We start from the raw sequence: 24,903 nt of genomic DNA on the forward strand, positions 1-24,903 counted from the left end.
CCCCGAAGGGCCCCGGGTGAGGAATGCGTAACCTTTCTGTCCTTGGCCCGCGATGGCCTTGGGTGTCCCAACTTCTACAGTAGGGCCTGGCCCCCTGCCGTGTGTATCCGAGGGGAGGGGAGGGTGTGCTCGGTGCTCCGGCCCTTCCTGTGGCGGACTTCTCCCTGCGGGAGGGTCGGCCCGCGAAAGACGGCGTCCAGGCCGCGGGGGTGAGATGCCCGCAGCAAATCAGGAGACCGGACGAACGTGCTGCTTTCTGGGCGCTCGGTTCCTCAAGTTAGCCGCTCACTGAGCTGCCCCTGCCCCTGAAGCCATGCAGTAGTATGCGATTTGAGGTCGGATTTTAGATTGGTATGTAGTTTTGTCCGAATCCAGCTTTTTCCGCTGGCTGGCCTTTAGGTTCATTTACTGTGCATTCAGGGAGTATGTGTAGTTAAGGAAGGAAAGACTTGCGGTTACTCTGGGTTTTGTGAGGATTTGATTGATACAGTCTTGAAGCTTGTTGAGTTTTTTGAGAGTAGACAAATGTTGATCTCTCCTGGGTTCAGGTATGACTGAACAGTATTTAAAATTTTTTTTTAAAAGATTTTGTTTATTTATTTGACACAGAGAGCACCAGTAGAGCAGCAGGCAGAGAGGGCGGGGTGGGGAAGCAGGCTCCCCGCTGAGCAGAGCCCGATGTGTGGGGCTCGATCCCAGAACCTCGAGATCGTGACCCTAGCCGAAGGCAGAGGCTTAACCCACTGAGCCGCCCAGGCGCCCCTAAATAGTATTTTTAAATGTGTCGCTTGGGTACGGGCAATTACAGTTAATGTGGGGGAAGAATTTAACCCTTTTTGGATATTTTGCAGGGATAGTTAGTGTTTTTCTTAATGATGGAACGGCTGTAGGTCCTTCCCTCCTCTCCACTAAGTTCAAACTGTTAAATTTAAGAGATTCAAGAATTATGGAGGTGTAAGGGAAAACACCTGTTCATAAATAAAAGGAAATTTGTAAATGAGTTCAGACCTATGGAACGAAGAGATCAATATTTTACAAGTTGGTCTTTTTTACACCTTAAGAGCATTTTATTCCTGTTAGCATGAACTAGAATTTCTTGGTTTAGAGTACAGCATGTTAGCTATTTGTGCCTTTTCTTTTCAAAGCAAATACAGTAATAGTTTTACAAATAGTGGGAAATACTCTTTATTAAGAGCTCTACTCCGTTGTCTCAAACTGTAGGTCTTGACTCATTGGGTCATGAAATCACTTTAGTGGGTGATGGCTAGAATTTTTTAAAAATCAGAATAGAAAATATTAGGGTGTTACATGAAAGTTGGTTCACTTATATGCACATATATTCCTGTAAAATTTCTTTTTCTGGCGTGTCAAAAAACTTCGAAAAATAGCGCTTCTAAAGGGTATTTTTCTCATTTATAGTACTGGTCTTCTGCAAGGAATACTATAAGCCCTGTTAATTTATCACTTAGTATTTTTAATATTTTGAGCAGCTTTTATTTAGACAGTAAAGGGTCCCAGAATATTAATTCCAGTGATCTGTGTGTGTGTGTGTGTGTGTGTCTATATAAGTGTAGAAGAATCTGGATCCCCAGTAATGAGTTGTCAACATTGCCTCATGTGACCTTAAGATCGGAGTCAAGGAGGTCTGGTCACTCTTGCCCTTTGCCTGTGTGGGTGTTCTAAGCATTGCACAATCACCTAAGAGTGGACTTCATTAAATAACCAGATACAGTGAAAGCCACTCCTCCTTTTTTTGGTGCCAGATCTTTGAAGTCTAGAGTGTATTTTACAGTTACAGCGCATTTCTCTTTGGACTAGTTGGAATCCAGTGCTCAGTAGTGACAGGTTGCTAATGGCTACTGAGTGGATAATGTAATTCTAGTGGATTGTCTGGTTGCTTTTTAAACATTAGCTTTCTCTAGCTGTTGGCAGTTTCATATTATCATCAGAAATGTACCCTGTCTCTATAGCCTCATCTCAAATGTGAGGAAATTGCATCAGGTGATTTCTTAGGCTCTTTCTAGGTCTAAGATTTAAGTATTCGGGAGCAGCTGATAACTACACTTCTGATAAGTGTTACTTTTGCTTCTCTAGAAATATTTTAGGAGATTTTCGATGATCTGTTTTAAAATGACATATTAAGGATGAATATGATTTGGGAGTATTTTGTTCTGTTAAGAAACCATCGTTTTTTACTTTGTGTCAGTATTTATTAGGAAGTTATACCAGTTTCCTGCTCACTTGGTAGGTGTGTTTTTATTTGGTCAGTTACATGATATAATGTATGGAAGGGAGGATTTTTCTTAGAATTCACTTTTGTACAGTGTAGGCTATGAATTGTCTACTAGAATATAGGTAGTTATAGTAAACTGGAATCTAGATTTAAAAACCAGAACCTACTACTTCTTCGTTTTTAGGGATGTGTAGATAATGTAGTGATTTTTGAACCTGGGGACATATCAATATAATGAAAGGTCGGAAGAGATTTTAAAGGATTGAGAAGTAATGGTGTATATATGAGGATTGTTAAGCAGAATAAGTCACCCAAGTGGAACATTGCCTCACTCTTAGTATTTGAATGCATTGTAGTGTTTGTAGCAGAAATTTATTAGTTATACAGGGGTACCATAGAATGCACTTGTGCTAGCAGAGAGGTTGGCCCCAAATTAACATGCAGCACTGGAAAATTTACAAAGGAAATCCAGGAATTGAGTTGGTATTAGTTACTTTCTTAAAAATTTTCAGAATTGACATATTTTGTCTAATTAAAAGCATGTCATAGTGCCTGGATGGCTTAGTCGGTTCGGCATCCAACTCTTGAACTCAGTTCAGGTCTTTTTCTCAGGATCATTGAGTTCAGGCCCTGTGTTGGGCTCCACACTGGTTGTGGAGACTACTTGGAAAAAAAAAAAAAAAGCATCTATGTACCTGCTGTATGTTTAAGTGAGTGAAAGGAAATTGTCCTTTTGGAAAATAAGACCCAGTACTTCACAGTTTAATACTTGACATGGATCCTCAGCGCAGTGTTTGGTAGGGTAGGAAATTGAGATCTTAGAATTGGGTTAACTTTCACTAGCAAAACTTACTTATATCTGAAAATATTTTGTCGATTTTATATCAGCTTATATTGGAGTTGATTCTTTGCTTGAAAATAGTGCAATATGCTCTGTCAAATAAATGAAAATGTTTTACTATTCAGCCAGCATCAACAAATAAATGATTTCATTGATATTCAACTGAATACTTGAGATTGAAGGAAATCTTCGCAAAGTAGCCGGTATTCTCTTTGGTTACCAGCAAGTGAAACAATGACAGGACTGAAGGAAATGTTTTACTTTATTTGTTTGGAAGTTTGTCAAAAGTGAAATTTATTCAACCATACATAGAAGGGCATATGAGTATGGATTTTTAAAAATAAACTTTCTGAGCTACTTTGATAGGAGTATGTAAATTAATGTAAAGTCTAAGAAACTAGACTTCTAGAAAATCAGCATTTTTGCCCAGAACTCTTAATAAGTATGAAGTGTATTGAAGGTAGAGCATGACTGCTACTGGACTAAGTTTAGTATATTTTCAGAATTTTAGAAGCTAGTTTGTGTAAAATAGGGTCTTTGTAAAATTGTGAAATAGAAAGGTGAAATTTACATATTTTACTTCATTAACATGTAGCTTCAAATGTATATTCAAATGTGTTTTTTGAACCACGATACTTAACTGTTTGCCACAGACTTTCTTGCAAATGTGGTAAAAGTTACAGATTATTGCAGAAAAATATTTCTGGAGGTTACTGTAATGCTTCTTGAAGCCTGCTGTGGGTGCGGGTTAAGAACTCTGACTTTGTTGTGGCGAGCAGTGGGTGCTGCACGCAATTAATAAATCTTTGAACATGACATCAAAAATTAATGAGGAACTGTATGTTGGCTAACTCATCATTAAAAAAAAAAAACAAACCAAAACCAAAACAACCCACAGTGTTGGCTGTGTAAGTAGTATGTTAACTATTTTGATATATAGTATGATTTACTAAAATATAAGTGGATTTTAAAATGTATTAAGTATTGAATCTTGTAGTTCTGGAACCTTAATATTAGTACAGATACAGGCAGACAAGCTTATTAATAATGAATAATTAGCCTCCTCACAGTACATTTTAAGTTGACAAAGCAAGTTTTACATTGAACATAAGTATTTCTGACTATCACAAGTAAATCTGGGCAAGGAAAATTATTGTCTGAGACAGTTTCTTAAACTGATTTAATTTAGTAAGAAGAATAGTTAGGATTTGTTGAGTACTTCTGGGTCATGAAGGTGTTTTGCCTATGTTCCCAGTTCTTAAAATGATCCTGTGAGGTGTGCCTGTTAGTTCCCTAATCTGAAATGAGAGAACTTAAATCTTGGGGAGGTTATGTTTGTCCAAGAACAGCCACTAGGTACCTGCTCAACCCCAAAGTCATTGGCCTGAACTTCTTTCTTATACGGTTATAGCAGTTTATTAATGATACATTTATCCAAATTCGGTTGTAACTTTTTAATGACTACAATTTTTAATGTGTGAGGAGTAGTTCAGGCTACAAATTGGGATAGTATGTGAATAAGCATTGAAAGTGGGTATAAAAGTGTGTTACATTCTAAAAATTTTATCTGAAAGATAAATTCAGATAGTTTTAACTAAGAGGATCTTGTCTAAGAACTTTTTTTTAAGATTTTCTTTATTTGAGACAGCATGAGCAGGGAGAGGGTTAGAGGAAGAGGGAGAAACAGACTTTCCACTCACTGAGCAGGGAGTCCAATGTGGGGCTCAGTCCCAGGACTCCCAAGATCATGATCTAAGCCAAAGGCAGACACTCAACCAACTGAGCCACTCAGGGGCCCCTTGTCGAAGAATATTTTAGTGAACAATCTAATAATTGAGGGTTGCAGCTGCCAGATACAGAGCATGCCCTGTACTCAGCATGGTACTTGGTGCATTTTGTATTTTATTTCTATCCTTCTTACAGCCCTGTAAAATTTGTCAGATTTTTATAAGTTCAAATAATAAATGCCCAGAGATTACCTGATGTAAATTAAGTAAATATATGGTAAAATAAAAGGCTGGGATTCCAGTCAGGTCTCTGAAACCCACTACGGAAGGAAAAATCTCAGCTGAAAATTTGCTAGCGACATGCCTAGTAGCCGAGCAGTTTATAGTTGTGGTTGTGTACATGGTAGCGTTTTTACTTAACCTTATTTCTTTTTTTAAAGATTTTATTTATTTATTTGAGAGAGAGAGACAGTGAGAGAGAGCACGAGCGAGGAGAAGGTCAGAGAGCGAAGCAGACTCCCCATGGAGCTGGGAGCCCGATGTGGGACTCGATCCCGGGACTCCAGGATCACGCCCTGAGCCGAAGGCAGTCGTCCAACCAACTGCGCCACCCAGGCGTCCCGACTTAACCTTATTTCTTAATGAACATTTCCATGGGTCTTTATAATCCATAAGTTCTAGTACATGGATTGTGTTCTTGTTTCTGAAAGCTTGCTTAATTAAAAATTGCCTCCTCTCAGGTGTTAGATTTTAGTTTCCCAAATTTTGCACTTCTCAGTGTGTTTTAGAAAACTGAGGCTGAGAACCATCAGTGGATCATAAAATCAATTTATTCTGTATAATAGAAAATATAAGAGTGAGGGATGGTGTTCGTTTGTGAATGTTAATATTTTGTACTGGTATTACCGATTTATAGACACATGAATTTGGTTTAGAAATACGAAATACTTTAGTTGCTGTGGACTGTGGAAAGGTGGAACCACTGTTATATAAATAGTAATGCTATGTAATAGCTGTTTCTTCTTCCCCTTGTTCATAAACACCCAGCATTTGGATTATATTCATGTATGTTTCCCCTCAAATTGACAGCATTTTAATAGCCCTTGGTGTCTAAATGGCCAGATTGCTTTCTACCAATATGGTACTTACTGACATTGCTGGATCAAGAAAAATAGTACAAAGTAAGCATGCCACACTTGGTGAGTTGAAAAATGAATACATTTTAGATTGTAATTTTTAAAAAATATTTATTTATTTGACAGAGAGAGAGAGAGATCACAAGTAGGCAGAGATGCAGGCAGAGAGAGGGGGAAGCAGGATCCCTGCTGAGCAGAGAGCCCGATGCGGGGCTCGATCCCAGGACCCTGAGATCACGACCTGTGCCAAAGGCAGAGGCTTAACTCACCAAGCCACCCAGGCACCCCTAGATAGTAAATTATTTCATTTTAGAGTCCTATGTTTGATGAGGATTCAGAATTTTTTTTTTTTTTTTTTTTTTTTTAAGATTCTGTTTGTTTAAGAGAGCTGCAAGAGTGAGGTCAGGGGCAGAGGGAGAAGCAGACTCCCTTCTGAGCAGGAAGCCTGATGGCACGACTTGATCCCAGGACTCCAGGATCATGACCTGAGCCAAAGGCACCCTCAGACATGTTTTAGATGAGAAAAATTGATTGGAGTTGAGGATTGGGGTAGAAGTACTACCAGCTGGTTTTACTGCTAACTGTTGGCTGTCATTTTATTTTATTTTGTATTGTTTATTGTTTATTTATTTTTTAAAAAGACTTTATTTATTTGAGAGAGAGCGCATGAGAGGGGAGAAGGTCAGAGGGAGAAGGAGACTCCCCACGGAGCTGGAAGCCCAATGAGGGACTTGACCCTGGGACTCTGGGATCACCATCTGAGCAGTTGCTCCGGCAGTTGCTTAACCAGCAGAACCACCCAGGCACCCCCGGGGCTGTCATTTTTTTTTTTAAAAGAACCATGCTGGTTCTAAGGAAAGATTTTGACTTATAAAGGCTTGGCTTTTTAGGGACAGTCATCTGCATGTTCATACTTTGGATCATCTGGCCTTATAGAATGGAAATGAGCTCAGGTACAGTAAGTTTGAAGATCCAGTGCAAGCTTTGTGCAGTGGCAGTATCGTAGCCAATGAGGTTTATCCGAGGCACGATTATTGCTAATTGAAGATCCAGTGCAAGCTTTGTGCAGTGGCAGTATCGTAGCCAATGAGGTTTATCCGAGGCGCGATTATTGCTAATTGAAGATCCAGTGCAATCTTCTGTAATTTGGGGCAAGTTACTACACTTAGCACAAGTTCCCACTTATGGAAATAGAGATGACTGTTAAATAAGGTGAAGATGGCACATGTGAAGGTCTTGACGTGGCACTTGTACGTGTGTTGGGTGCATGATAAATCTTCCTCTTATTCTCACAGATCGTTGAGCCCAGTATACTGATGTAACAGTGAGTGAGCAGGGCCAGAATTTGAATCTGGGTTTTAGATGACTCCAGATGAGTATCGTTCCTATGAAACATTCATGTACAAGTTTGTGTGTTTAATTTTCTAGGGAATATACCTATGATTTGGAATTGCTGGTCATTTGGTAACTAACTTCCTAGTGAACAACTAACTTCTCCAAAAGCGCCTGGCCCCATTTCACATTCCCACCAGCTGTATATGAGGGTTGGAATTGTAATTTCTCCATATCCTCACCAACACTTACTTGTCCTTTTGATCATAATTATCTGAGTGGATCTGAATGTGGCATCCTATTGTGGCTTTGGTCTAGGTGTACCTAATGCCTCATAAGTAATACTGAGTGTCTCGTGTACTTGGCCATTAGTGCTTGTTAGTCATTGGAGAAATACCTGTTTAAATCCTTTGCCCTTCTTTAAAATAGGTTATTTGTCTTAAGTAACTTTTATATATGGTTTGTGATAGGGGGTCTAAATTCATTCTTTCACGTGTATATAGCCAGTTGTCCCAGCACTATTTGTTGAAAAAACTATCCTTTCCCCCATTGAATTGTCTTGGCACTGTTGTTAATGTAACTAATGGGATCATATTGCTTAGTGCAAAAGTACTGTACTAAGGTCTTTTTTTTTTTTTTTTTTTAAAGATTTTATTTATTTATTTGTCAGAGAGAGAGGGAGCGAGAGCGAGCACAGGCAGACAGAGAGGCAGGCAGAGGCAGAGGGAGAAGCAGGCTCCCTGCCGAGCAAGGAGCCCGATGTGGGACTCGATCCCAGGACGCTGGGATCATGACCTGAGCCGAAGGCAGCTGCTTAACCAACTGAGCCACCCAGGCGTCCCCGTACTGTACTAAGGTCTTAAATATGTTGGTCTCTACCTTTGACACCCTCACAGCACCTTTCTGGCTAGAGGAAGGTTGCTGGTCCTGAGTCCGATTCAGTTAATTTTCTGTTAAAAAGACTACTTAGTGTTAGTTGGCATGGAGTTATGTGCATTGGGTTTATTTTATTTTTTAAAAGATTTTATTTATTTATTTGACAGATCACAAGCGGGCAAGACGGCAGGCAGAGAAAGAGGGGAGGAAGCCGGCTCCCCGACGAGCAGAGAGCCGGATGCGGGGCTTGATCCCAGGACCCCGAGATCGTGACCTGAGCCGAAGGCTTTAACCCACTGAGCCACCCAGGCACCCCAGCATTGAGTTAATTTTAAAATTAAGTTCTCGGGGTGTCTGGGTGGCTCAGTTAGTGTCCTGACCCGATCTGAGTTGGGTCTTAATCTCAGGCTCATGAGTTTGAGCACTGCATTGGGTTCCGTGCTGGTCGTGGAGAATGAATGAATGAATGATTAAGAGAGATTCTCTTTGTGTATTTTTTTATATCATCCTCTTGCATATATTAATGCATTTAATCATAGATTATAAGGTGTATAGCACTGCTGGGTTTTGGGGGCATTAGATTTCATTAGAGGTTCTTTATAATGGATTTTTTTTTGTTTCTCATGGAAAGATGGGTGATTTTATGAATTTTCATTTTTGACAAAAAAGTCAGGATGATAGTCAAATAAGAGATAATGTAAGAAAATACTTTCTGTATCTTGTAAACATACGGCATTAGGAGCAGATTCAGATAAATAAGCATTTAATACTAACCAAATAGTAGGAAATGAAAGCACTGCATAGATCATAAATGAAACTAGAACTTAAAATGCTAGTTTTAGAAGGTTTGTTCCATTAAACTTGTGTTCAAGGTGAGTGAATGAAATTTTTTTCTCCATTCATCACACAGGGAAACCAGGATGACTGAGGAGGACGCCTTCGCATGGTGTTCAGCTGACCCCGGACCTTCTCTTCACTGTGGGATGAGGTAGTAGGTTGTATAGTTTTAGGGTCACACCCACCACTGGGAGATAACTATACAATCTACTGTCTTTCCTAACGTGATAGAAACATCTACATCCCAACGGCTTCACAGACAGTTGATAACTATTATACAGTGTTCTAACTTGTGTAAAAATGCTGTAGTGCAGCGTTTTTTATGTTTTGCAGGTTGCTGACTCATTTACTGATTAAAAACTTGAGCAAGTAGACCAGATGGCAGTGGGGATACTTGTTTCTCATTTCTTACATAGAAGGACAAGTGTGTATTTTTAATTTGATGCTAAAATTTTTATGTCGTATTTTTCTTTTGAAAAAGACTGTGTTCTCCATTCCAGAAGAAAAGATTGCTCTGTCAGAGTGAGGTAGTAGATTGTATAGTTGTGGGGTAGTGATTTTACCCTGTTCAGGAGATAACTATACAATCTATTGCCTTCCCTGAGGAGTAGACTTGCTGCATTTTGTCTTTATCTAGATGATGTTAAAACGCAGAAGAATTAATTTTGACATGATTTTGTATTCTGTTTTATCAGTTGCTGTTTTTTTCTGTGGTAGGATAGTGTACCTACAGTACATATAGTGATCTAGTAGTTTTTACATTTCACATAGTGTGTTCTGGGAATTTAAATTTAAATGAGAATCTCAGAGTGGAAAGAATAAATCTTAACAGGGGACTAAGCCCCTCTGGAATTAAGAATAGGTTGATGGCTCTGCATCCCACTGCGTGTGTTCAGGGCCAGGTCCAGGGCCAGCAGTAAATGCAGACTGGAAAGGCACTGTCTGAGCTGAACTGGACTCGGGTTGCTTATCACTCCTAGTTTGGGGTTTTGGGTGGCCTTTGCGACATTGTAAGTAAACACTGTTTCACTGGTATGTTGACTTGGACAGCTTCACCTCCAGCCTGGGAAATGAGAGATGGGCTCAGGGTCCTACCATTGCTCCTGGTAAGTCACAAAGACCTCAGCTTTGTTCCCCAAACCTGAAGGGGCCCTTGTCACAAAGGGGAATCCCCCGAAGCTGTCAGATGGGGAAATCCATAGTTGATTGTTTTAAAGGAAAATGTAAGGATCATGCTAGAAAGGGCTACTTGAGTTTTAACACCCCCAAAGGCCCACGTTTCATCCTTCGTCTGTAACCAAACCATATCCTACCTTAGGCCTTTAGAATCAAAAGAACAGTAAAAGCTCCCGTTGAAAGCACTTGCTGTCTGTCTTGTTTTGGGAGGAGAGAAAGAGGTAATGCATGGAGGTGAGGAAGAGGTTACCTCCCAAATGTTTCCTCCATCTGTCCTGAATCTTACTGTCTAAGATAATTCTAGTACATTGCCATTGGCAGCAGGAACTTTGTACAGAGAAAATGTCCAGTTCTCTTGGGTGGGCCTTTTATGTTCATTGCCTTTTGATGTGCCAAAGAAAAGTGGGAATGTTCAAGAAATTCTCTTTGGCTTTATTTTTCTGAAGCGGATAAATTGGGTATTTCTCTTCACTGTGGGTGGTGGTTTTGTGACACACGTTCTGCCCCTGTTGTGGACATCCTGGCCACTCTGCAGTTGGAATAATTAAGGTCTGGAGAAGAGGAATCTGTATCTTCTAGCCAAGCCCAATAAGTAAATCAGGTTGTAGAGAACTGATATATTCTGTAAAAGCACTTAGGTCAAAAACTCAAATCCCGGGGCCCAGTAGGGGCCTGGAACTAAGAAACACTTGGTGTCCAAAGGGAACTTGGTAAGTTAAAATGCTTCCGTGGGTGGTGGCAAGCAGCATTTGCATACAGTGTCACCTCATTTTCCAGTGGCTCAAGAGGGGCTGGAGATTTTGTGAAATTAGGTATTTAAATTTTGGTAATACTTTGTTTTTGAAAGTCTTTGGCTCCAGCAATACAAATGGGCTGGGAGGTACTGGTGCTTCTAAGATTTGTATCTTCTGATATAAATGCATTTTTGTTCTTTTTAACAAGAGGTTTGGTTTTAAGCAAATGCTTTTGTGAATATTACCAAGGTCATGGCCAATAGCCTCAGTGAAGAAAGTCTAATTGATGTGAATTTGAAATAAATCCCAAATAATATGACCTGATTTAACAGGTTAGTTTGAAGTACAACTGCCAAGTAGAAGACCAGCGTGGGAAAAAATGGGTTCCTAGGAAGAGGTAGTAGGTTGCATAGTTTTAGGGCAGGGATTTTGCCCACAAGGAGTTAACTATACGACCTGCTGCCTTTCTTAGGGCCTTATTATTCCTCGGTAACCTGTTCTTGTCGTCTTGTTTGGGTATAAGCATGGTTCTTCCTGCGGGTTTTCTTAGAAATGAAAACATGGCAGGAATACCACAGGAAGCAGTGTTCGCCTTCGTGATTTACAGAGCACACCGCGGCGCCGGTGTTGGTTACTACAGGTCAGCTAGTGAGCACGTAGGCCTCTGAAGAGGACCTGGTTGCTTATGAGTCTCCCTTTGAGGTCACAGGACAGTTTCGAAAAACAGGTTTTTTGGTTTTGGTCAAGTTCCTGTTTCTAATCTAGAAACCACTAGCTGTTTCCCTCTCTGTAGCCTGTGTTAAACTTGAATGAAGGCATTGAACGAGGCTCTCAAAATATTTGTTGTTTCCTACACTGTTTGTAAATACTTAGCTTACAAGGGTCTGGAGATGGACTTGAAGTTTGGGCGGCTCTAGAGTGTGTTGCATATTGTGGGAACCCGTCGTTGGCATTGAGCTCCATTCTGGTATGTAACCTTGTGAGTGAATCTTGAATGTGTACATGGGCACTAAGTTTTCAATAAAATACTATTTTAAAACTTGTGGTTTTAAAATCATTTTTAAATCATCTCCATCCTTGTAGAAGACTTGTTTTAAGATATGTTAAGATCATTGTTTTATTCACAGTGATTTGCTGATCATACTCTTCACAGATGTGCATTAATGAAGCTGACTTGCATATCCAACACTTCCATTTGTACAAGCGCTTGTGTGTCTCTGCGCACACAGTTATTTATGCTCAGGGTGCCTCCACTTTCTTGGGAGTAATTTTTCCGCATCTACTCAAGCGGACATTACCTTGCAAAAATTGCTGTCCTCTGATCCCCCAGTCTGGCTCAAACATCCTTTGAGACTGGGATATGTGTGTATTCACATCCCAGCACTAGATTTAATTTACTCCATACTACTGTGAACAGTAGTTTAAAGTTTCACATCCTGGAGGAAGGGTGAGGAGGTGGGTTCCAGGCATAGTCCACACCTCTGACTGGGGCTTTAAACTTCTCTGTAGATTGAGATAGTTGGATATGGCTCTTAAGATGCTTTTTATGTTGTATATCCTTTTAAAATTGAAGGATTCCGGTTGATGGGCAAAATTACATAAATTTTGTGTGCACTGATTTGAGTGAAAAATGCATTGGGAAAGAGCGAGAAAGTGGAATTGATACTGGCTATATACTAAGATTAGAGGTGATACTTTCATTAACATTTCAGATTTCTGCTAGTTATGCTTCCAGAAGTATTCTAAATTCTTTTCTAACCATCCTCATTGAAACACTTGGGCCATATCAACCAGACTTCATTTTTTCCTCCATTCCACTGAACTGACTTCCATGTGTTCTTGCTCCCCCCATTTTGGGTTTCTTAGTTTGCCGTCCTCTGTCGAGGTCTTGGCAGGAGGGGAGCTGAGGGACCGGCCCCCTGCACATTGGCCAGCAGTGCTCTCAGCAGTGTTGGCTAGTTGGGTGGCCCGCCTGAGCCATCTGCTGGGTGTGGATGCCGGGGTCCTGCCTCTTGTTTGAAACCTGTAACTGACAATTTTAGTTGGACTTAGAGGCTGGTTTTCCCTAAGTAAGAGGGTTGTAGGGTAGAGTAATGGCTGTGAGCCGCTATTAGTACCAGAAGAGTGTGGGTTAGGGAAGTCCGTGTCAGAAATGCTGAGGCTTCCCACTGCCTGTCGGAAGCATCTTGACCAACATCCTAAAAGCTCTAGCTTCTTGCCATCTCCAGGACATCGTTTCCCTTTTCCAGATGTCCACTTTTTGTCACAAAGACGGTTACAAACTGTCCGTCAGCCTTTTGAAGATGACTGGGCAGTGCCTCCTGGTGATCCCTCTGCTGACAGCGGGTGGGGTCGCAAGGGCAGGCCCATTGCCAGGCCAAACAGTCCTTTTTCCCCAGCGAGGAGATGGGGGAGGAGGCGTGTGGGGAACCGCAGCAGAGGATGTTAGGAGGGAATGGGGTGTGGAAAAGGTGAGCAGGCTCTGGCCCACGCCTGTCATTAATGCCTGGACAGTGGATTTCCAGCTGAGGCAGGAGGTCCAGTCGGAAGGGCCGTGGGGCCTCCACCTCTCCAGGGAGCAGCCCAGCTGCTCAGGAGGCCTGGGTGGGTCCTGTGGTGTAGTTCTTTTGGTTTCGTACAGAACTAGAGCTAATAAGGCTTTTACTCCCACTTAAATGAACATTTTGTTTAGAACAGCTTTAGGGTTGGGGCTCCTGGGTGGCTCAGTTGGGTAAGCACGTGCCTTTGGCTCGGGTCGAGATCCTGGTGCTGTGGAATGGAGCCCTCTCCCGCCTGCGGCTCCCTGCTCAGCCGGGAGTCTCCTCTCTCTCTTACTTATCCCCACTCATGCTCTCTCAAATAAAATCTAAAAAAAGCATTTTGGGGCGCCTGTGTAGCTCAGTCCTTATGCAGCTGCCTTCAACTCATGGCATAATCCCAGGGTCCTGGGGTCAGGCCCGGAGTTGGGCTCTGCTCAGCGGGAAGCCTGCTTCTCCCTCTCCCACTCCTGCTTGTGTTCCCTCGCTGTCTCTCTGTCGAATAAATACTTTAAAAAATTGTAAAAAACAAACCAAAAGCCAGTTTTAGGTTCATAGCAAATGAAGCAGAAGGTAGGAAGTTCACGTATACACTGCTGCTCCCCTCCCAGACCTTCCTACCCCCGACACTCGGACCGCTGTGTTAGGCCTTAAAGCCTGTTGTTTCTCCCTTTACGGGAAGTTCTTCCACCCCTGGGATTAGGCTCAGAAGCTTAGCTTGTTGCCTCATGGAAGCAGAAACACAGTGATAGGACCAGGGCAGATTTCATGGCTGCGAATGCCAGAGTCCACTGGAAAGTAAGTGGCAAAAGCAGGTACTTGAAATTATTCTTTGGCATTTTGTATCAACTTGTCAAGAGGTAGACCTGGAGGACTGAGGGCAACGAGTCGTGTAGCCAGAGTAGGGGGAAGTGCTGGGGAGGGAGTCCCCAGGCTCCTCTCTCTGGGACAGGCCTGATGGATGCCTAGGGCCAGTGGGTGGCAGGTTTGCTGCCCTTCCCCAGAGTGCAGCCTGGAGAGAAGACAAAACTTCCAGGGAAGCCTAGATACAAGGTGGTGTTTCAGCCCTGAAGGCCGGAGGAGAGCTGTGGCTACCCCACGGGAGGTGCTGGGACCTCTGGAAAGGTACCGTAGCTCTTGGTCTAGGGATAGTCCTAACTGGATGCCACCAGTGAGCTGTAAGGAGCGGTGGAGGGTACCTTCCAGAAGGCTGTGGAGGAGAAACTCTCGTGCTGTGTCCTGCTGCTTATTTTCAGACACGGTTGTGTGAAGACCAGGGCGGCTGCTGCCGTCTTGTGACCCTGAGAGCGAGGGATGCCATGCCAGCCTAGAGCTCAGACATCACTGAGCTTTGGGGACAATGCCAGTACTTGGCCACCTCCACACTTGAGTTACGTGAGAAGAATGAAGTCCGCCCCGGTGAGTGGGTGTGCTGTTACTTGGAGAGGAAAGCTCCCTCACAGGATCCCACCTAGCTCAGGGAAGTCCAGGGCAAGCCCCCAAATGTGCTTACCTGTTGGGGAGGAGTGACGGTGCTGAGATCATCTGCTAGGGAGGAGCCTTGGGGCTGTGCGGAGGATGCTAAAGACTGGATCTCATGGAGGCTGCGGTAAGACCTGAATAGGAGCATGACCTATGGCGGAGAGGGACACAAAATTACATACATAGAAGGTGTACAGTTGGTGGTGTGATGGAAGCAGATCTTCTGTAGCAATTGCCACAAACTAGCTAAGTCCTCACCTCCTAGACTTACGTTTGTGTGTGTGTTGAAAACTCTTAGGATCTACTCATAGCAAATTTCAACTGTGTAATAAATTATTATCAAGTGTCACCATGCGTACAGTGGATTTCTAGAACCTACTCATTTTATAATTGAAAGTTAAAGAAAGTTAACCCTCTGGTCAGTATTTCCCCATTCCTACATGTCCCAGCCCCTAAGAACCGCCATTCTATACTATTTCTCTAAGTTCAACTTTTTAAAATTCTACATATAAGTGATCATGCAGTATTTGTTTTCCTGCATCTAGCTTATTTTATTTAACATAATGTTGTCTAGTAATTCACATTATCTTAAATGGTCCTCCTTTCACGTATAATGGTCCATGACCTATATACCACACTTGATCCATTCGTCTGTCAGTGCACATAGGTGGTTTCCATACCATGGCTATTGTGAATATTGCTACAGCGAACCTAGGATAACAGATACCTCTTGATGATTCTGATTTCATTTCTTCTGGATAAATACCTGGAAGTGGAATTGATGGGTTATATGATATTTCTATTTTTAATTTTTGGAGGAACCACGATACTGTTTTTCATGGTGGCTGCACCATTTTATATTCCTACCAACAATGCACAGGGTTCTCTCTTCACCACAGTCTTGCCGACATTTTTTTTTTTTTTTAAGATTTTATTTATTTGAGAGCATGAATGGGAAGGGGCAGAGCGAGAAGCAGGCTCCCCACTGAGCAAAGAGCCAGATGTGGGACTCAATCCCAGGACCCCGGGATCATGACTTGAGCCGAAGGCAGATGCAAACCACCCAAGCATCCCTCTTGCCAGCAATTTTATCTATTGCTGTTTAATGATGGCCGTCCTAACAGGTGGAAGATGATACTTCATTGTAGTTTTCATTTGCATTTCCCTGATAATTATTGATGTTGAGCACTTTTTATGTACTTGTTGGTCATTTTTATGTCTTCTTTAGAGAATGGCTATTGAAGTCCCCTGTGTGTTTTCTTAAAATTTTAATTCCAGTATACAATATACAATGTTGTATTAGTTTCAGGTGTACAGTATAGTGATTAAACAATTATATACATCACTCAGTGCTCATCATGATAAGTGATTAATTCCTTCACCTAGTTCACCCCTCACACCCCCCTCCCTGTCGGTTGTCTATAGATAAAAATGTTCTTTGGTTTATCTCTTTTTTTTCTCTGTTCACCTATTTTGTTTCTTTTTTTTTTTTTTTTAAAGATTTTGTATTTATTTATTTGACAGAGAGAAATCACAAGTAGATGGAGAGGCAGGCAGAGAGAGAGAGGGAAGCAGGCTCCCTGCTGAGCAGAGCCCGATGTGGGACTCGATCCCAGGACCCTGAGATCATGACCTGAGCCGAAGGCAGCGGCTTAACCCACTGAGCCACCCAGGCGCCCCCACCTATTTTGTTTCTTAATTTCCACATATGAGTGAAATCAGATGGTGTTTGTATTTCTGACTTATTTCACTTAGCATTATACCCTCTAGATCCTTTCATATTGGTGTAAATGTCAAGATTTTAATTTTTTATGGCTGAGTAATATTTCATTGTATAAAGATACCATATCTTTTATCCATTTCATCTTTATCAGTGGACACTTAGGATGCTTCCATATCTTAACTACTATAAATAATTCTACAGCAAACATCCAGGTGTGTGTATCTCTACAAATTTGTATTCTTTGGGTAAATACCCAATAGTGAAATTACTGTATCATTTGTTAATTCTGTTAATTAACTTTTGAGGAACTGCCATACTGTTCTCCAGAGCGGCTGCACCAGCTGGCATCCCCACGAACCGTGCAGGAGTGCTCCCCTTTCTCCACACCCTCACTAACACTTGTTTCTTGTTTCAGCTTTAGCCATTCTGATGGGTGTGAGGTCTCATTGTAGTTTTGTTTTGCATTTCCCTGATGACCAGTGATGTTGAGCATCTTTTCAGGTTTCTGTTGGCCATCTGGACATCTTCTGTGGAGAGATGTTTGTTCATGTCTTTTGCCCATTTTTTAATCGGGTTATTTGTTTTGGGGGTGTTAAGTTGTATAAGCTTTTTATATTTTGGATACTAACCATTTATTGGATACATCATTTGCACATATCTTCTCTTATTTTGCAAGTTATCTTTTAGTTTCGTTGATTGTTTCCTTTGCTGTGCAGAAGTTTTTCTCTCCTCTCCTCCCCTTCCCTCCCCTCCTGTCCTTGAAGTCCCAGTCGTGCATTGTTTCCCTTGCCTCAGGAGGCGTATCTAGAAAAGTGTTGCTATGACTGATGGCAGAGAAATGACTGCCTGTGCTCTTTTCAAGGATTTTTATGGTTTCAGCTCAGACATCTAAATTTTGAGTTTATTTTTGTGTATGGTGTGAGAAAGTGGTTCAATTTAATTCTTTTGCATGTTGCTGCCCAGTTTCCCCAACACCATTTGTTGAAAAGACCCTTCCCATTGTATATTCTTTCTTCCTTTATTGAAGATTAATTGTAGGTTTATTTCTGGCCTCTCTATTCTGTTCCATTGATCTGTGTGTCTTTTATTTTTTTGTGCCCATACCATACTGTTTTGATTACTACACCTTTGTAGTGTATTTTTAAATCTGGGATTGTGATAATTCTGGTTTTTGTTGTTGTTGTTTTTCTCAAGACTGTTTTGGCTATTTGGGATCTTTTGTGGTTCCATATAAATTTTAAGATTCTTCTAGTTTTGTGAAAAATGCTGTTGGTCTTTTGATAGGGATGACATTATTATCTGTAGATTGTTTTGGATGGTATGGCATTTTAACAATATTTGTACTTCCAACTTATGAGCATGGAATATCCTTCCATTTGTTTGTATCCTCTTCATCTCTTTCCTCAATGTTCTATAGTCTTCTGAATATTGGTCTTGTGCCTCCTTGGTTAAGTTTTTTCCTAGGCATTTTGTTATTTTGGTGCAGTTGTAAATGGGATTGTTTTCTTTATTTCTCTTTCTGCTGTTTCATTATTAGTGTCTAGAAATGCAATGGGTTTCTGTATATTGATTTTGTATTCTATGACCTTACTGAATTCATTTATCAGTACTAGTAGTTGTGTGTGTGTGTGTGTGTGTGTGTGTGTGTGTGTAGAGTCTTGGGTTTTCTGTATATAGTATCATGTCATCTGCAAATAGTGAAAGTTTTACTTCTTCTTTATCAATTTGAATGCCTTTTTTTTTCTTTTTGTTATCTGATTGCTATGACTAGGACTTCCAGTACTATGTTAAATAAAAGTGGTGAGAGCGGACATCCCTATCTTGTTCCTGACCTTAGTCGAAGAGCTCTCAGTTTTTCACCATTGAAAATGATGTTAGGTGTGGGTCCTCTAAACTGACTTTGTTAAGGGTTCTGTCATGAATCGTTGTTATACTTTGTCAAATGCTTTTTCTGAATCTACTGAAATGATCATATGGTTTTTATCATTTCTCTTGTTAATATGGCATATCACATTGATTGGTTTGCAAATATTGAACCACATTTGCATCCCAGGAATAAATCCCACTTGATTGTGGCGAATGATTTTTTTAAAGTATTGTTGGATATAGTTGGCTAATGATACTTTGTTGTTCAGTGTTCATCAGAGATACTGGCCTGTAGTTCTCTTTTTTTAGTAGTGTCTTTATCTGGTTTTTATTTTGGTATCAGGGTAATGCTGGCCTCATGCAATGAATTTGGAAACCTTCTGGCCTCATCTTTTTTTTTTTTTCCTTAATTTTTTTCTTATTATTATTATTATTTTTTGCATAGTTTGAGAAAAGTAGATATTAATTTTCTAATCTTTGGTAGAATCTTTGGTAGAATTTACCTGTGCATCTACCTTATCCTATACTTTTGTTTGTTGGTTTTTTTTTTTATTACTGATTCAATTTTATTGTTAGTAATTGGTCTGTTCAAATTTTCAATTTCTTCCTGATTCAGTTTTGAGAGGTTATATGTTTCTAGATATTTATATATTTCTTTTAGGTTGTTTAATTTGGTGGCATTTAATTTTTCAAAATATTCTTTTGTAATCCTTTCAATTTCTGTGGTGTTACCTGTTATTTCTCCTCTTTCATTTTTTATATTATTTACTTGAGTCCTCTCTCTCTTTCTTCCCTCCCTTCCCTCTTAGATGAGTCTGTCTAAAGGTTTATCAGTTTTGATCTTTTGAAAGTACAGGATGCTGATTTCATTGATCTGTGCTATTATTTTGTTTGTTTTTAATTTTTTAAATTTACTGGTTGAGTCATTCATATTTTAATAGATTGTTATTTAACTTCCATGAATTTGTGGTCTTTCCAGATTTTTTTCTTGTGGTTGACTTCTAGTTTCATAGCATTTTGGTCAGAGAAGGTACATGGTATGACTTTGACCTTCTTGAATTTGTTGAGACTTGTGCCTTAATATGTGATCTGTTCTGGAGAATGACCCATGTGCATTTGAAAAGAATGTGTATTCTGCTCTGTTAGGATGGAACGTTCTAAACATGTTTGTTAAATCCATCTGGTCCAGTGGATCATTCAAAGCCACTGTTTCCTTGTTGATTTTCTGTTTGGATGGTCTGTCCATTGATGTAAGTGGAGTGTTAAGGTGCCCTACTATTATTGTATTACTACTGATTAATTTCTTTATATTTATCATTAGCTTCTTTATGTATTTGGGGGCTTCTATGTTAGGGGCATAAATATTTATAATTGTTATTTCTTCTTGTTGGATTGTTCCCTTTATGATTATGTAGTGTGCTTCTTTCTCTCTTACTACAAGTCTGTTTGTTTTTAAAGTCTATTTTGTCTGACTGGGTTGTTTTATAGTTCTTCTCTGTCCTTTCTTTTCACTCTCTTTATTCTTTTCATATCTATTCCTGGTTTTTTATTTGTGGTTACCATTAGGTTTATATGTAACATCCCTGCATATAGCAGTCTGTATTAAGGTTGATGATCATTTAAGTGTGAACCCATTATTTACTCATCTCCTCACCCCTTTTTAGGTATATGATGTCATACCTTACATTGTTTTATTTTGTGAATCCCTTGACTGATTTTCACAGAGATACTTATTTTTACTGCTTTGGTACCCTCTACTTTTCTTACTCCTACTTGCAGTTTTTCTTTTCCACTCATTCTCCTTTAACATATTTTGTACGGCTGGCTTAGTGATCATTAATTCCTTTAACTTTTGTTCATGGGGGAAAGCTCTTTTGTCTTCTGTTGTGAATGATAGCCTTGCTGGATAGATTATTCTTGGTTGCATGTTTTTTTCCTTCAATCTTTTGAATATATCATGCCACTCCATTCTGGCCTGCAAAGTCCTGCTGAAAAATCAGCTGGTACCCTAATGCTGTTTCCCTTGTATGCAAATGTTTTCTCTCTTACTGCTTTTAAAATCCTCTCTTTTTTTTAAAAAAATATTTTATTTATTTATTTGACAGGCAGAGATCACAAGTAGGCAGAGAGGCAGGCAGAGAGAGAGAGAGGAGGAAGCAGGCTCCCTGCTGAGCAGAGAGCCCGATGCGGGACTCGATCCCAGGACCCTGAGATCATGACCTGAGCCGAAGGCAGCGGCTTAATCCACTGAGCCACCCAGGCTCCCTAAAATCCTCTCTTTATCACCATTTTTTTTTGACACTTTAATCCCCACATGTCTTGATGTGGAATTTCTTGGATTGATTTTGTTGGGGGCTCTCTGTGCTCCTGGATATCTTGTTTCCTTCCCCAGATTTGGAAGTTTTTGGCTATTATTTTTACCTTCCTTTTTTTTTTTTTTAATTAACATATAATGTATTATTTGCCCTAGGGGTACAGGTCTGTGAATCATCAGGCTTACACATTTCCTAACACTCACCATAGCACACCTTCCCCCAGTGTCCATAATCCAGCCACCCTATCCCTACCCCCTGCCCCCAACAGCCCCCAGTTTGTTTCATGAGATTAAGAGTCTCTTAATGGTTTGTCTCCCTCCCAATCCCATCTTGTTTCATTTTTTCCCTCCCTACCTCCCACGAACCCCACCCTGCCTCTCAAATTCCTCATATCAGAGAGGTCATATGATCCTTGTCTTTCTCTGATTGATGTATTTCCCATAGCATCATACCCTCTAGTTCCATCCATGTTGTTGCTGTATAGTATACAGCTGTATAGTATTCCGTTGTGTATATATGCCACATCTTTATCCATTCAGCTGTTGTTGGACATCTAGGTTCTATCCATAGTTTGGCTATTATGGACATTGCTGCTATAAACATTCGGATGCACGTGCCCCTTCGGATCACTACGTTTGTATCTTTAGGGTAAATACTCAGTAGTGCAATTGTGGTGTCATAGGGTAGCTCTATTTTTAACTTTTTGAGGAACCTCCATGCTGTTTTCCAAAGTGGTTGCACCAGCTTGCATTCCCACCAACAGAGAGGGTTCCCCTTTCTCTGTATCCTTGCCAGCGTCTGTCGTTTCCTGACTTGTTAATTTTAGCCATTCTGACTGGTGTGAGGTGGTATCTCATTGTGGTTTTGATTGGTATTTCCCCACTGCCGAGTGATGTGGAGCACTTTTTCATGTGTCTGTTGGCCATCTGGATGTCTTTTTTGCAGAAGTGTTTGTTCATGTCCTCTGCCCATTTCTTGATTGGATTATTTGTTCTTTGGGTGTTGAGTTTGCTAAGTTCTTTATAGATTTTGGATACTACCTCTTTATTTGATATGTCATTTGCAAATATCATCTTCTATTCTGTCAGTTGTCTTTGGTTTTGTTGACTGTTTCCTTTGCTGTGCAAAAGCTTTTTGATCTTGATGAAGTCCCACTAGTTAATTTTTGCCCTTGCTTCCCTTGCCTTTGGTGATGTTTCTAGAAAGAAGTTGCTGTGGCTGAGGTCAGAGAGGTTGCTGCCTATTCTCCTCAAGGATTTTGATGGATTCCTGCCTCACATTGAGGTCTTTCATCCATTTTGAATCTGTTTTTGTGTGTGGTGTAAGAAAACGGTCCAGTTTCATTTTTCTGCATGTGGCTGTCCAATTTTCCCAACACCATTTGTTGAAGAGACTTTTTTCCAATGGATATTCTTTCTTGCTTTGTCAAAGATTAGTTGACCATAGAGTTGAGGGTATATTTCTGGGCTCTCTAAGAATAGAGATTGATCCATTGATCTGTGTGTCTGGTGATTTTTGTTTTGTTCTGTTTTTGCCAGTACTATACTGTCTTGATGATGACAGCTTTGTAATAGAGCTTGAAGTCTAGAATTGTGATGCAACTAACTTTGGCTTTCTTTTTCAACATTCCTCTGGCTATTCAAGGTCTTTTCTGGTTCCATACAAATTTGAGGATTATTTGTTCCATTTCTTTGGAAAAAAAACCTTTTTGGCATTTTGATAGGGATTGCATTGAACATGTAGATTACTTTAGGTAGCATAGACATTTTCACAGTATTTGTTTTTCCAATCCATGAGCATGGAACATTTTTCCATTTCTTTGTGTCTTCCTCAGTTTCTTTCATGAGTACTTTATAGTTTTCTGAATACAGATTCTTTGACTCTTTGGTTAGGTTTATTCCTAGGTATCTTATGGTTTTGGCTATAATTGTAAATGGGACTGACTCCTTAATTTTTCTTTCTCCTGTCTTGTTGTTGGTGTAAAGAAATGCCACTGATTTCTGTGCATTGATTTTATATCCTGAACTTGACTGAATTGCTGTACAAGTTCTAGCAGATTTGGAGTGGAGTCTGTTGGGTTTTCCACATAAAGTATATCATCTGCAAAGAGTGATAGTTTGACTTCTTCTTTGCCAATTTGGATGCCTTTAATTTCTTTTTGTTGTCTGATTGCTAAAGCTAGGACTTATAGTACTATGTTGAATAGCAGTGGTGATAGTAGACATCCCTGCTGTGTTCCTGACCTTAGCAGAAAAGCTCTGTTTTTCACCATTGAGAATGGTATTCGTGGTGGGTTTTTCATAGATGGCTTTGATGATATTGAGGTATGTATGCTCTGTCCCTACACTTTAAAGAGTTTGATCAAGAATGGATGCTGTACTTTGTTATATGCTTTTGAGGGTTATCATATGGTTCTTGTTCTGTCTTTTATTAAGTATTGTATCACATTGATTGATTTGCAGATGTAAACCAACCTTGCAGCCCTGGAATAAATCCCACTTGGTTATGGTGAATAATCCTTTTTAATGTACTGTTGGATCCTGTTGGCTAGTATTTTGGTGAGAATTTTCGCGTTTGTGTTCATCAAGGATATTGGTCTGTAATTCTCTTTTTTGATGGGGTCTTTGTCCGGTTTTGGGTTCAAGGTGATGCTGGCCTCAAAAAAACGAGTTTGGAAGTTTTCCTTCCATTTCTGTTTTTTGGAACAGTTTCAGGAGACTATGTATTAATTCTTCTTTAAATGTTTGGCAGAATTCCCCTGGGAAGCCGTCTGGCCCTGGGCTCTTGTTTGTTGGGAGATTTTTGATGACTGTTTCAATCTCCTTACTGCTTAGTCTTTCCAGGTTTTCTGTTTCTTCCTCATTCAGTTTTGGTAGTTTATACATCTCTAGGAATGCATCCATTTCTTCCAGATTGTCAAATTTGCTGGCGTAGACTTATCCACAGAGATGTGGCAGGCCAGAAAGAACTGGCATGATATATTCAGAGCTCTAAATGAGAAAAACATGCAGCCAAGAATACTATATCCAGCTAGACTTTCATTGAAAATAGATGGAGAGCTAAAAAGCTTCCAGGACAAACAAAAACTAAAAGAATTTGTAAACACCAAACCAGCCCTACAGGAAATATTGAAAGCGTTCCTCTAAGCAAAGAGAGGGCCTAAAAGTAGTAGACCAGAATGGAACAGAGTCAATATACAGTAACAGTCACCTTATAGGCAATACAATGGCACTAAATTCCTATCTTTCAATAGTTACCCTGAAGGTAAATGGGTTAAATGCCCCAATCAGAAGACACAGGGTATCAGAATGGATAAAAAAACAAAACCCATCAATATGCAGTCTACAAGAAACTCATTTTAGACCCGAAGACACCTCCAGATTTAAAGTGAAGAGGTGGAAAACAATTTACCCTGCTAATGGACATCAAAAGAAAGCTGGGATTGCAATCCTTATACCACATAAGTTAGATTTTAAGCCAAAGACTTATAATAATAAGAGTTGAAGAAGGACACTATATCATACTCTTATATAATAAGAGTTGAAGAAGGACACTATATCATACTCAAAGGGTCTGTCCAACAAGAAGATCTAACAATTTTAAATATCTATGCCCCTAACAGGGAGCAGCCAACTATATAAATCAATTAATAACAAAATCAAAGAAAAAGAAAGTGGAGAGAATTTTCTCAGGCTGGAGACTAGAACAAAGCCCTGGGCTAGATTTAAGGTATATTTTGATCTATTAGAAGAAATTGTATCCCAAAATTTTTTAGGATAAAAAACCCCTATATGTATACAAAAAATAAAGTTAGGTACAATGAAGGATAAAATATGACTATAATAATGAAGGTTTAAAACGATTATTTTTAAGAAACGTATTGTTTAAAAAAACTACTTAAAAAACTTTAAAAGAGGAAAAGTTTAAAAAATTAGGATAAGAAAAATATAAAATTAAAAAAGTTTAATTAACTTTGCAAGACTAAAGAATCATAGGGATAAAGGCATGAATTCCATGCTTTGCTTTCCCCTCCTCTGGAACCGCCGTTCTTCTTGATCAGTGAGCTTGGTCTTGGCTGCATGTTCTTG

General features: G+C 40.1%; 1 non-coding gene and 1 pseudogene across 1 annotated transcript; both read left to right on the forward strand.

Moving 5' to 3' along the window:
• The first annotated feature begins 6,917 nt into the window (after window positions 1–6,917).
• LOC122917835 lies at window positions 6,918–6,994 on the forward strand (annotated as a pseudogene).
• On the forward strand, window positions 6,995–7,140 carry LOC122917816. Its single transcript, XR_006386473.1, has one exon. It is a non-coding gene; the product is annotated as a U4 spliceosomal RNA (small nuclear RNA).
• The last annotated feature ends 17,763 nt before the right edge of the window (window positions 7,141–24,903 follow it).

This window comes from Neovison vison, chromosome 9 (genome assembly GCF_020171115.1).
Source record: "Neovison vison isolate M4711 chromosome 9, ASM_NN_V1, whole genome shotgun sequence".
Taxonomy (NCBI): Eukaryota; Metazoa; Chordata; class Mammalia; order Carnivora; family Mustelidae; genus Neogale; species Neogale vison.